Genomic DNA, 14,628 nt, shown 5'->3' on the forward strand with positions numbered 1-14,628 from the left:
CCAATACGTTTTTCTTTGGACCTTGAAGGCCACACGGTGAACGAGAGCTGTTTGTCCACTCGAAAAAGTGCAGTCAATACTCTCGGAATTGACGAGAACATTTCGAAAGAGTAAAGTTTTTTTGGAAAAGACAATAGATACTAGATAAATGAGTATGTCGTTGCCATATTGGCATATTTGTGTTCAAAGCAGATGTACAAACCCCGTTTCCACATGAGTTGGGAAATTGTGTTAGATGTAAATATAAACGGAATACAATTATTTGGTTGAGTGCTGAGAAATGGAGAAAGATGTGCGGGGCTGTTAATTACACACAATTCAAGAAAACAAGCCGATGTGGAAGTGCTCTCAACTCAGTCGGAAGGGCAGCTCTTAACCAGGCAGAAGGGGTCTTAATCGGATTCGTTAAATTTAGACCACGCCAAGTGTTCATTTGTAGGTCACCTTTTTCCCAATTTGGCTGCGACCTTTCCCCAGATTCCCCACATTTGGACGTTAAGCAATTGCGTTGGGGAAAGGGGACGGAAAAGAGCTGGAAAGTACAAGGTTGGGAAATTGTGTTAGATGTAAATATAAACGGAATACAATGATTTGCAAATCATTTTCAACCCATATTCAGTTGAATATGCTACAAAGACAACATATTTGATGTTCTAACTGATAAACATTTTTTTTTTTTTTTGCAAATAATCATTAACTTTAGAATTTGATGCCAGCAACACGTGACAAAGAAGTTGGGAAAGGTGGCAATAAATACTGATAAAGTTGAGGAATGCTCATCAAACACTTATTTGGAACATCCCACAGGTGAACAGGCAAATTGGGAACAGGTGGGTGCCATGATTGGGTATAAAAGTAGATTCCATGAAATGCTCAGTCATTCACAAACAAGGATGGGGCGAGGGTCACCACTTTGTCAACAAATGCATGAGCAAATTGTTGAACAGTTTAAGAAAAACCTTTCTCAACCAGCTATTGCAAGGAATTTAGGGATTTCACCATCTACGGTCCGTAATACCATCAAAGGGTTCAGAGAATCTGGAGAAATCACTGCACGTAAGCAGCTAAGCCCGTGACTTTCAATCCCTCAGGCTGTACTGCATCAACAAGCGACATCAGTGTGTAAAGGATATCACCACATGGGCTCAGGAACACTTCAGAAACCCACTGTCAGTAACTACAAATTGTCGCTACATCTGTAAGTGCAAGTTAAAACTCTTCTATGCAAGGCGAAAACCGTTTATCAACAACACCCAGAAACGCCGTCGGCTTCGCTGGGCCTGAGATCATCTAAGATGGACTGATACAAAGTGGAAAAGTGTTCTGTGGTCTGACGAGTCCACATTTCAAATTGTTTTTGGAAACTGTGAATGTCGTGTCCTCCGGAACAAAGAGCAAAAGAACCATCCGGATTGTTATAGGCGCAAAGTTGAAAAGCCAGCATGTGTGATGGTATGGGGGTGTATTAGTGCCCAAGACATGGGTAACTTACACATCTGTGAAGGCGCCATTAATGCTGAAAGGTACATACAGGTTTTGGAGCAACATATGTTGCCATCCAAGCAACGTTACCATGGACGCCCCTGCTTATTTCAGCAAGACAATGCCAAGCCATGTGTTACATCAACGTGGCTTCATAGTAAAAGAGTGCGGGTACTAGACTGGCCTGCCTGTAGTCCAGACCTGTCTCCCATTGAAAATGTGTGGCGCATTATGAAGCCTAAAATACCACAACGGAGACCCCCGGACTGTTGAACAACTTAAGCTGTACATCAAGCAAGAATGGGAAAGAATTCCACCTGAGAAGCTTAAAAAATGTGTCTCCTCAGTTCCCAAACGTGTACTGAGTGTTGTTAAAAGGAAAGGCCATGTAACACAGTGGTGAACATGCCCTTTCCCAACTACTTTGGCACGTGTTGCAGCCATGAAATTCTAAGTTAATTATTATTTGCAAAAAAAAAAAAAAAAGTTTGTGAGTTTGAACATCAAATATGTTGTCTTTGTAGCATATTCAACTGAATATGGGTTGAAAAGGATTTGCAAATCATTGTATTCCGTTTATATTTACATCTAACACAATTTCCCAACTCATATGGAAACGGGGTTTGTACATCACACAGTGAGAGCGTCCTTCGAGGCAGAAAGACCAGGACAATATCTCATCTCTTACAAGCTCCCTCTGACATTCCGCAGCGTAAAGGCTACAAAACCCGTGGTCTTTTTTTTTTTTTTTTTGTCTTCCTTCTTCTTGTTTTCCTATTCATCTCGCCCGTGACATTTCCAGTGCAACGTGCAAATGAGAGGCGATCACAAGATAATTAATATCCAGCTGCATAGGGCAGCTACTAATGATTTATTTGTGGACTTGTCTACTTTTCTGAGGGGGCTGCATGTATGAAAATGCCAAAAGTATCAGAGGTAAAATGTGGAGGAATGGTCTGTCGGCTTTTGTTTTATTTTTATGCCTGTTAAAAACTAATCATTAAAGTTTGGACTTTATGCACGCTGACTTGAGTTTGTTTGCAACTGCCGGCTAGCTCATGACATTTATTTCATAATAAATACTGATAAATAGAGATGTCCGATAATGGCTTTTTTGCCGATATCCGATATCCCGATATTGTCCAACTCTTAATTACAGATTCCGATATCAACCGATACCGATATATACAGTCGTGGAATTAACACATTATTATGCCTAATTTTGTTGTGATGCATTAAACTAGTGATTTTCAACCACTGTGCCGCGGCACACTAGTGTGCCGTGAGATATTGTCTGGTGTGCCGTGGGAAATTATGCAACTTCATCTAATTGGTCCAAAAAATATTTTTTGCAAATTAATAATCATAATAACGTGCCGTTGTCGAGTGCCTGTGCTGTGTAGAGCTCGGCAGGGTAATCTTGTAATACTCCATACCAGTAGGTGGCAGCAGGTAGTTCATTGCCTTGTAGAAGTCGGAATGCGTCGAGGATGGTTTGTCGTGATCCCAATATGCAGAGCACAGCGGGAGACAGCGTGCAGGTAAAAAAAAGTATGTAACGCTTAAACCAAAAAATAACAAGGCAAGTCTGGCTAGGAAAAGGCACTGAAGCATAGGGATGGCTATGTAAAACAAAAGTAAAACTGAACTGGCTACAAAGTCAACAAACACAGAATGCTGGACGACAGCAAAAACTTACAGCGTGTGGAGCAAAGCCGACGTCCACAAAGCACATCCCGTACATGACATGACAATCAACAACAAAGAAGGATAGCGTACGCACAACTTAAATAGTCTTGATTGCAAAAACAAAGCAGGTGCGGGCAATAGCACTCAAAGGAAGGCGTGAAGCTGCTACAGGAGAACACCAACAAAACAGAAAGGGTCACCAAAATAACAGCGCAAGACAGGAACTAAAGCACGACACACAGGAAACAACAACAAACTCAAAATAAGGCTGGTGGAGTTTCATTGTTTAACCTTTTCTGCTGGTGGTGTGCCTCCGTATTTTTTTTTATGAAAAAAATGTGCCTTGGCTCAAAAAAGGTTGAAAAACACTGCATTAAACAATGTAACAAGGTTTTCCAAAATACAAACCCCGTTTCCATATGAGTTGGGAAATTGTGTTAGATGTAAATATAAACGGAATACAATGATTTGCAAATCCTTTTCAACCCATATTCAATTGAATGCACTACAAAGACAAGATATTTGATGTTCAAACTCATAAACTTGTTTTTTTTTTGCAAATTATAATTAACTTAGAATTTCATGGCTGCAACACGTGCCAAAGTAGTTGGGAAAGGGCATGTTCACCACTGTGTTACATGGCCTTTCCTTTTAACAACACTCAGTAAACGTTTGGGAACTGAGGAGACACATTTTTTAAGCTTCTCAAGTGGAATTCTTTCCCATTCTTGCTTGATGTACAGCTTAAGTTGTTCAACAGTCCGGGGGTCTCCGTTGTGGTATTTTAGGCTTCATAATGCGCCACACATTTTCAATGGGAGACAGGTCTGAACTACAGGCAGGCCAGTCTAGTACCCGCACTCTTTTACTATGAAGCCACGTTGATGTAACACGTGGCTTGGCATTGTCTTGCTGAAATAAGCAGGGGCGTCCATGGTAACGTTGCTTGGATGGCAACATATGTTGCTCCAAAACCTGTATGTACCATCCAGCAATAATGGTGCCTTCACAGATGTGTAAGTTACCCATGTCTTGGGCACTAATACACCCCCATACCATCACAGATGCTGGCTTTTACACTTTGCGCCTATAACAATCCGGATGGTTCTTTTCCTCTTTGGTCCGGAGGACACGACGTCCACAGTTTCCAAAAACAATTTGAAATGTGGACTCGTCAGACCACAGAACACTTTTCCACTTTGTATCAGTCCATCTTAGATGAGCTCAGGCCCAGCGAAGCCGACGGCGTTTCTGGGTGTTGTTGATAAACGGTTTTCGCCTTGCATAGGAGAGTTTTAACTTGCACTTACAGATGTAGCGACCAACTGTAGTTACTGACAGTGGGTTTCTGAAGTGTTCCTGAGCCCATGTGGTGATATCCTTTACACACTGACGTCGCTTGTTGATGCAGTACAGCCTGAGGGATCGAAGGTCACGAGATTAGCTGCTTACGTGCAGTGATTTCTACAGATACTCTGAACTTTTTGATGATATTACGGACCGTAGATGGTGAAATCCCTAAATTCCTCGCAATAGCTGGTTGAGAAAGGTTTTTCTTAAACTGTTCAACAATTTGCTCACGCATTTGTTGACAAAGTGGTGACCCTCGCCCCATCCTTGTTTGTGAATGACTGAGCATTTCATGGAATCTACTTTTATACCCAATCATGGCACCCACCTGTTCCCAATTAGCCTGTTCACCTGTGGGATGTTCCAAATAAGTGTTTGATGAGCGTTCCTCAACTTTATCAGTATTTATTGCCACCTTTCCCAACTTCTTTGGCACGTGTTGCTGGCATCAAATTCTAAAGTTAATGATTATTTGCAAAAAAAAAAGGTTTATCAGTTTGAACATCAAATATGTTGTCTTTGTAGCATATTCAATTGAATATGGGTTGAAAATGATTTGCAAATCATTGTATTCCGTTTATATTTACATCTAACTCAATTTCCCAACTCATATGGAAACGGGGTTTGTAAATCAACTCAAGTTATGGAAAGAAAATGCCAACATGGCACTGCCATATTTATTATTGAAGTCACAAAGTGCGTTCTTTTTTTTTTTAAACATGCCTCAAAACAGCAGCTTGGAATTTGGGACATGCTCTCCCTGAGAGTGCAAGAGGAGGTTGAGGTGGGCGGAGTGGGGGGTGGGGGGGGTGAAGTTGAGGTGGGGCACGCACCCAATATTGTTGTCTGGGTGGAAATCGGGAGAAATTCGGGAGAATGGTTGCCCCGGGAGATTTTCGGGAGGGGAACTGAAATTCGGGAGTCTCCCGGGAAAATGTGGAGGGTTGGCAAGTATGACTGGGAGACGCAACTGCTCTGTACTTCTCCCTACGTCCGTGTACCACTACGTACGTACAGCGGCGTTTTAAAAAGTCATAAATTTTACTTTTTGAAACCGATACCGATCATTTCCGATATTACATTTTAAAGCATTTATCGGCAGTCCGATATCATCGGACATCTCTAATTGTAAGATATTGTTTTTCATTGGTGAGCCAAACACTTGTATGACTCTACATTACTGATTATTTTTGTAAACCAAGAGCATTCCAAAAGGTGCATGAATGCATTTTTAAACTCTTGCAGCTTTTTCATTTTTGTCCCCTTCTTGTCCCCCGAAGTCAGGGGTGTCAAACTCAAATACAGAGTGGGCCAAAATTTTAAACTGAACAAAGCCGCGGGCCAAGGTTGAACAAATTCACCTTTTAAATTAAATTTAAAAGTTTTGCATTGAATATTGAACAAGCAAGGCTTATATAACTTTATAGTGACATGCAAAATTGACTTTCAAATAATAATAATAATAATTCAAAAATATCAATGGCAACCATCCATCCATCCATTTTCTACCGCTTATTCCCTTCTGGGGTCGCGGGGGGCGCTGGAGCCTATCTCAGCTACAATCGGGCGGAAGGCGGGGTACACCCTGGACAAGTCGCCACCTCATCACAGGGCCAACACAGATAGACAGACAACATTCACACTCACATTCACACACTAGGGCCAATTTAGTGTTGCCAATCAACTTATCCCCAGGTGCATGTCTTTGGAAGTGGGAGGAAGCCGGAGTACCCGGAGGGAACCCACGCAGTCACGGGGAGAACATGCAAACTCCACACAGAAAGATCCCAAGCCCGGGATTGAACCCAAGACTACTCAGGACCTTCGTATTGTGAGGCAGATGCACTAACCCCTCTGCCACCGTGAAGCCCTATCAATGGCATATCAAATACAATTTAAATAAAAATGTAATGCCTCTTTTCTATTTGCAGCCTTCTGAGGTAAATATTAACATTAACTTTTTTCCACAGGAAAATAAAATAATGATTAAACCAACCATTCAGGACTTTATACTGCTCAGTTTGCAACACACTGATCTAATCTGATGTGCCCAAGCCAGATACCTGCCATCTTTTCTGGGATGCGAGTTCATTAATGTCGGGGCTCAGGCTTTGAGCTGAGGCAACCTTCATTGTCCAACGAAGGTGTTCATCAGTCATTATAACTCGTAGTCCAGGGGTGCTCATTACGTCGATCGCGAGCTACCGGTCGATCGTGGAGGGTGTGTCAGTCGATCACCAGCCAGGCATTAAAAAAATAGTCCTAAAAATGAGCGATCATAAATCTTCACTATGACGTCACTTTCGTCACTTGATTGACATTCACGGCACCCGAGGGTCTTCTGAGATGACGCTGGCTGCTGCCAGCTCATTAAAATTACCGACAGGAAGGCGAGAAACACTTTATTTCAACAGACTCTGGCGCCGTACCTGTCGTCAAAACTCCAAAGACCGACTGCACAGTTGCACAATAAAAGTGCTGCTTCATCCTGCCTGCGCTAACAAAATAAGAGTCTCAGAAAGCTGCCGTGCACAAGCTAGCAAGCTACGGAGTTTGCCGACAATGTATTTCTTGTAAAGTGTATACAAAGGAGTACGGAAGCTGGACAAATAAGATGGCAAAAACCAACCACTTTCATGTGGTATTGGACAGACTTTTTTTCTCCTCCATTCGAAAATGCGGACGTTATCAGCACCACTGTCTGATTCCAATCAATGCAAGTCATCAGAATCAGGTAATACACCAACTTATATTCTTGTCTTCATGAAAGAAAGGAATCTATATGTGTTAAACATGCTTGTATTATTTTTAAACACTTTTAACTTATTAACAATATTAACTATATGTGTTAAACATGCTTGTATTATCTTTAACCACCTTTAAGTTGTTAACAATATTAACTATATGTGTTAAACATGCTTGCATTATCTTTAAACACCTTTAACTTGTTAACAATATTAACTATATGTATTAAACATGCTTGTATTATCATTAAACACCTTTAACTTATTAACAATATTAACTATATGTATTAAACATGCTTGTACTATCATTAAACACCTTTAACTTGTTAACAATATTAACTATATGTGTTAAACATGCTTGTATTATCTTTAAACACCTTTAATTTATTAACAATATTAACTATATGTGTTAAACATGCTTGTATTATCTTTAAACACCTTTAATTTATTAACAATATTAACTATATGTGTTAAACATACTTGTATTATCTTTAAACACCTTTAAGTTGTTAACAATATTAACTATATGTGTTAAACATGCTTGTATTATCATTAAACACCTTTAACTTGTTAACAAAAACATATATTTCATAAATAAGTAAATATAAATTATATATATGAAGGATGTAGATCCCCACGACTTGATCAATTGAAAAGTAGCTCGCCTGCAGAAAAAGTGTGAGCACCCCTGTCGTAGTCCAACCGGACCACAGTCTTGGGGGCGTGCTTTAAAGGCACTGCCTTTAACGTCCTCTGCGAGCTGTCGTCACGTCCGCTTTTCATCCATTCTAACAACGTGCCCGCCCAGTCAAAAGATATGTGCGGCTTCTGCATGAACACACACGGGAATGCAACACATACTTCATAAACAGCGATACAGGTTACACTGAGGGTTCCCGTATAAACAACTTTAACAACGTTAGAAATATACGCCACACTGTGAATCCACACCAAACAAGAATGACAAGCACATTTCGGGAGAACATCCGCACCGTAACACAACATACCATACCATACCAACTTTATTTATAAAGCCCTTTAAAGACAAGCACAGTTGAAAAACAAAGGGCTGTACACCACAAAGAAATGGAGGTAAAGGACGGACTAAAAAATAACATTTAAAACAGAAATAAAAAATACACATTTAAAAAGCAAATATAAATTACCCTAAGAACAGTTTGTTAGATAAAAACAGTTTAAAAGTTAAAAACAGTTCAAAAAGTTAAAAGCTAAAAACATAAACACAACAGAACAAATACCCAGAAACCTTTGCAGCTACAATATACATCCCCTGCTACCACCAAACCCCCTCCCCACCTTGTAGCTCCCGGAAGAGTTAGTGCTGCAAAGGTTCTGGGCATTTGTTCTGTTGTGTTTATGTTGTGTTACGGTGCGGATGTTCTCCCGAAATGTGTTTGTCATTCTTGTTTGGTGTGGGTTCACAGTGTGGCGCATATTTCTAACAAATGGAGGGGAGGGGGCACAGGTCCGGTGGCCATGGATGAAGTGCTGGCTGTCCAGAGTCGGGACCCGGGGTGGACCGCTCGCCTGTGCATCGGCTGGGAACATCTCTGCGCTGCTGACCTGTCTCTGCTCGGGATGGTTTCCTGCTGGCCCCACTATGGACTGGACTCTTACTATTATGTTGGATCCACTATGGACTGGACTCTCACAATATTATGTCAGACCTACTCGACATTCATTGCATTCGGTCTCCCCTAGGGGGGGTGGGGGGGGGGTTACCCACATATGCGGTCCTCTCCAAGGTTTCTCATAGTCATTCACATCGAGGTCCCACTGGGGTGAGTTTTTCCTTGCCCTTATGTGGGCTCTGTACCGAGGATGTCGTTGTGGCTTGTGCAGCCCTTTGAGACACTTGTGTTTTAGGGCTATATAAATAAACATTGATTGATTGATTGATAACAAAACTTAAAGTTGTTTATACGGCCACCCTCAGTGTAAGTTGTATCGCTGTTGATCAAGTATGCATTGCATTGAGTTGCCGCACATATTATGTGACTGGGCCAGCACAAGTTTGGACCGGTTGTAAAGCGGATGCGACATTTACGGGACGGGCACTGAAATCTGGTACTCTCCCGGGAGGGTTGGCAAGTATGAGAATTAGCGGTGAATGCGATCTTACCGCGGCACCGCCGCTGAATATATTCGGCGGGCCAGCTCTAGTGTTAATTTGATATCGCCTCAAGGGCCAAGTGAAATTACAATTTGGCCCGCGGGTCAGAGTTTGACAGCCATGCCCTAAGTCCTTCGCTGGCATTGACAACATCATGTGCGTAGTGTGTAGCGTCCACCTGCATGCAGCATTCAAAGCAAAAAAAAAAGTTTACTTTTGTTACAGGTGCCGGAACAAAAGGCCTTTTAAGTCCGACTTGAAAATCTTTAGGAGAAATCGGCTACGGCGTTGGAGGGGTTGACGTATTGATTCTGGCCTCTGGCTCCATCCGGAAAAAAAGATGGATAGATTTCTTTGAAATGCACTCTGCGTGACAATATAAAGACTATTGTGCGTTCTCACTCGGGAATAAATTGCTTCATGACATATCCGGGGCCACCTTTTAGCTTCAAGCTGCTTGCCCGCCTTCCTGCAAGGGAGAGTGTTGACAGGGTGGGACATATTCACCCTAACCCCAGACTACCTGCACCCCATCAGGTCTTTTATTGAAAGTTAACTCTCCTCCGCAGAGTTGGCAGCCTGTTGTCAGGAGATCTATTTCAGCAGCTGTCAAGGCTGATTATATGAGGGTTGTGCCACACACTGGCGACAATATCAGCCTCCCACTGAGAGACACACCATTATGATGCTATTGATTGATGCCTTCATCTGCATGCGTGTGCGCCCCGTATTTAGTAAGAGGCATGCGGCGGCTGATTGCCGCTGCTTCCCTCCCACTAGAAACTTGTATTACATTCCATGCGACAAGATGTTTTATCTCAAAGACAGAGATACGGATCAATACCAAGCAGCCGGCCGGTTTGGAGATGTTCCCAATACCGGGCTTTCAGAGTACCAATCAAAGCCATAGACCATGGGTGTCAAACTCTGGCCCACGGGCCTAATTTCACTTGGCCCTTGAGGCGATATCAAATTAACACTAGAGCTGGCCCGCCGATTATATTCAGCGCCCGTCCCGAAAATCATCACATCCGCTTTTCATCCAGTCCAACGTGTGCTGGCCCAGTGACATAATATGTGCCGGTTCTGCACGCACACTTGATCAACAGCGATACAAGTTACACTGAGTGTTGCCGTATAAACAACTTTAACACTGTTACAAATATGCGCCACACTGTGAACCCACACCAAACAAGAATGACAAACACATTTCGGGAGAACATCCGCACCGTAACACAACATAAACACAACAGAACAAATACCCAGAACCCTTTGCAGCACTAACTCTTCCGGGAGCTACAAGGTGGGGGCGGGGGGCGGGGTTTGGTGGTAGCGGGGGTGTATATTGTAGCGTCCTGAAAGAGTTAGTTCTGCAAAGGGTTCTGGGTATTTGTTCTGTTGTGTTAATGTTGTGTTACGGTGCGGATGTTCTCCCGAAATGTGTTTGTCATTCTTGTTTGATGTGGATTCACAAAGTGGCGCATATTTCTAACATTGTTAAAGTTGTTTATACCGGCACCCTCAGTGTAACCTGTATCGCTGTTGATGAAGTATGGGTTGCATTCCCGTGTGTGTTCATGCAGAAGCCGCACATATCTTTTGAGTGGGCCGGCACGTTTAGAAGGGATGAAAAGCGGACGTGACGACAGCTCGTATGGACTACGAGATATAATGACTGATGAACATCTTCGTTGGATAATGAAGGTTGCCTCAGCTCAAAGCCTGAGCCCCGACATTAATGAACTAGCATCCCAGAAAAGATGGCAGGTATCTGGCTTGGGCACATCAGATTAGATCAGTTTGTTGCAAACAGGGGGGGGGGGTATATTGTAGCGTCCCGGAAGAGTTAGTGCTGCAAAGGGTTCTGTTTTTTTCGGACTATAAGTCGCAGTTGTTTTCATAGTTGGGCCGGGCTCCAGTGCGACTTATATATGTTTTTTTTCCTTCTTTATTATGCATTTTCGGCAGGTGCGACTTATACTGGTAGCGGGGGTGTATATTGTAGCGTCCCGGAAGAGTTAGTGCTGCAAAGGGTTCTGGGTATTTGCCCTGTTGTGTTTATGTTGTGTTACGGTGCGGATGTTCTCCCGAAATGTGTTTGTCATTCTTGTTTGGTGTGGATTCACAGTGTGGCGCATATTTCTAACATTGTTAAAGTTGTTTATACCGGCACCCTCAGTGTAACCTGTATCGCTGTTGATGAAGTATGGGTTGCATTCCCGTGTGTGTTCATGCAGAAGCCGCACATATCTTTTGAGTGGGCCGGCACGTTTAGAAGGGATGAAAAGCGGACATGACGACAGCTCGTATGGACTAAGAGATATAATGACTGATGAACACCTTCGTTGGATAATGAAGGTTGCCTCAGCTCAAAGCCTGAGCCCCGACATTAATGAACTAGCATCCCAGAAAAGATGGCAGGTATCTGGCTTGGGCACATCAGATTAGATCAGTGTGGTGCAAACAGGGGGGGGGGGGGGGGGGGGTATATTGTAGCGTCCCGGAAGAGTTAGTGCTGCAAAGGGTTCTGGGTATTTTCCCTGTTGTGTTTATGTTGTCTTACGGTGCGGATGTTCTCCCGAAATGTGTTTGTCATTCTTGTTTGGTGTGGATTCACAGTGTGGCGCATATTTCTAACATTGTTAAAGTTGTTTATACGGGCACCCTCAGTGTGACCTGTATCGCTGTTGATGAAGTATGGGTTGCATTCCCGTGTGTGTTCATGCAGAAGCCGCACATATCTTTTGAGTGGGCCGGCACGTTTAGAAGGGATGAAAAGCGGACGTGACGACAGCTCGTATGGACTACGAGATATAATGACTGATGAACACCTTCGTTGGATAATGAAGGTTGCCTCAGCTCAAAGCCTGAGCCCCGACATTAATGAACTAGCATCCCAGAAAAGATGGCAGGTATCTGGCTTGGGCACATCAGATTAGATCAGTGTGTTGCAAACAGGGGGGGGGGGGTATATTGTAGCGTCCCGGAAGAGTTAGTGCTGCAAAGGGTTCTGTTTTTTTCGGACTATAAGTCGCAGTTGTTTTCATAGTTGGGCCGGGCTCCAGTGCGACTTATATATGTTTTTTTTCCTTCTTTATTATGCATTTTCGGCAGGTGCGACTTATAGTGGTAGCGGGGGTGTATATTGTAGCGTCCCGGAAGAGTTAGTGCTGCAAAGGGTTCTGGGTATTTGCCCTGTTGTGTTTATGTTGTGTTACGGTGCGGATGTTCTCCCGAAATGTGTTTGTCATTCTTGTTTGATGTGGATTCACAGTGTGGCGCATATTTCTAACATTGTTAAAGTTGTTTATACGGGCACCCTCAGTGTGACCTGTATCGCTGTTGATGAAGTATGGGTTGCATTCCCGTGTGTGTTCATGCAGAAGCCGCACATATCTTTTGAGTGGGCCGGCACGTTTAGAAGGGATGAAAAGCGGACATGACGACAGCTCGTATGGACTACGAGATATAATGACTGATGAACACCTTCGTTGGATAATGAAGGTTGCCTCAGCTCAAAGCCTGAGCCCCGACATTAATGAACTAGCATCCCAGAAAAGATGGCAGGTATCTGGCTTGGGCACATCAGATTAGATCAGTGTGGTGCAAACAGGGGGGGGGGGGGGGGGTATATTGTAGCGTCCCGGAAGAGTTAGTGCTGCAAAGGGTTCTGGGTATTTTCCCTGTTGTGTTTATGTTGTCTTACGGTGCGGATGTTCTCCCGAAATGTGTTTGTCATTCTTGTTTGGTGTGGATTCACAGTGTGGCGCATATTTCTAACATTGTTAAAGTTGTTTATACGGGCACCCTCAGTGTAACCTGTATCGCTGTTGATGAAGTATGGGTTGCATTCCCGTGTGTGTTCATGCAGAAGCCGCACATATCTTTTGAGTGGGCCGGCACGTTTAGAAGGGATGAAAAGCGGACGTGACGACAGCTCGTATGGACTACGAGATATAATGACTGATGAACACCTTCGTTGGATAATGAAGGTTGCCTCAGCTCAAAGCCTGAGCCCCGACATTAATGAACTAGCATCCCAGAAAAGATGGCAGGTATCTGGCTTGGGCACATCAGATTAGATCAGTGTGTTGCAAACAGGGGGGGGGGGCGGTATATTGTAGCGTCCCGGAAGAGTTAGTGCTGCAAAGGGTTCTGGTTTTTTCGGACTATAAGTCGCAGTTGTTTTCATAGTTGGGCCGGGCTCCAGTGCGACTTATATATGTTTTTTTTCCTTCTTTATTATGCATTTTCGGCAGGTGCGACTTATACTGGTAGCGGGGGTGTATATTGTAGCGTCCCGGAAGAGTTAGTGCTGCAAAGGGTTCTGGGTATTTGCCCTGTTGTGTTTTTGTTGTGTTACGGTGCGGATGTTCTCCCGAAATGTGTTTGTCATTCTTGTTTGATGTGGATTCACAAAGTGGCGCATATTTCTAACATTATTAAAGTTGTTTATACCGGCACCCTCAGTGTAACCTGTATCGCTGTTGATGAAGTATGGGTTGCATTCCCGTGTGTGTTCATGCAGAAGCCGCACATATCTTTAGAGTGGGCCGGCACGTTTAGAAGGGATGAAAAGCGGACGTGACGACAGCTCGTATGGACTACGAGATATAATGACAGATGAACACCTTCGTTGGATAATGAAGGTTGCCTCAGCTCAAAGGCTGAGCCCCGACATTAATGAACTAGCATACGCGCATACGTCACATACCTAGACGTTTTCAACCGGAAGTTTCGCAGGAAATTTAAAATTGCACTTTATAAGTTAACCCGGCCGTATTGGCATGTGTTGCAATGTTAAGACTTCATCATTGATGTATAAACTATCAGACTGCGTGGTCGGTAGTAGTGGGTTTCAGTAGGCCTTTAAGAAACAATATAAACATAAAGTATCATGAATAACTATCAAAGCACAGTGCCTGATATCATCAACATCAGACACGTATCATGTCACAGGGGTAGGATGGAATAAGCTCTGCTTGGAAATAATCCAAATAAATTAAATGATTGATGAAATGCATCAAGGACCAATTAAAAAAAAGCCTTTCTTACTGTGATATTTGTTCATCTTACATTGGAATTCAAAAATTACTTTTGATAATTAGAAGTGGTTCAAATGAGATATTTTGTGTTTTTTGTTCATTAATTTGCACCGAACAAACGTCTCATGTGGATGTCTTTTGTATGTGCGCCGAGTGAATCATTAATGGAACACAAGTGTTGATG

General features: G+C 43.0%; 1 protein-coding gene across 7 annotated transcripts in view; it reads right to left on the reverse strand.

Annotated features, from left to right (window-relative positions):
- The window catches only part of LOC133618481 (receptor-type tyrosine-protein phosphatase mu-like), a 580,372-nt gene that overhangs the window by 440,037 nt on the left and 125,707 nt on the right, over positions 1-14,628 (reverse strand). The gene's annotated exons all lie outside the window — the stretch shown is intronic.

Source organism: Nerophis lumbriciformis, linkage group LG19 (assembly GCF_033978685.3).
Source record: "Nerophis lumbriciformis linkage group LG19, RoL_Nlum_v2.1, whole genome shotgun sequence".
NCBI lineage: Eukaryota > Metazoa > Chordata > Actinopteri > Syngnathiformes > Syngnathidae > Nerophis > Nerophis lumbriciformis.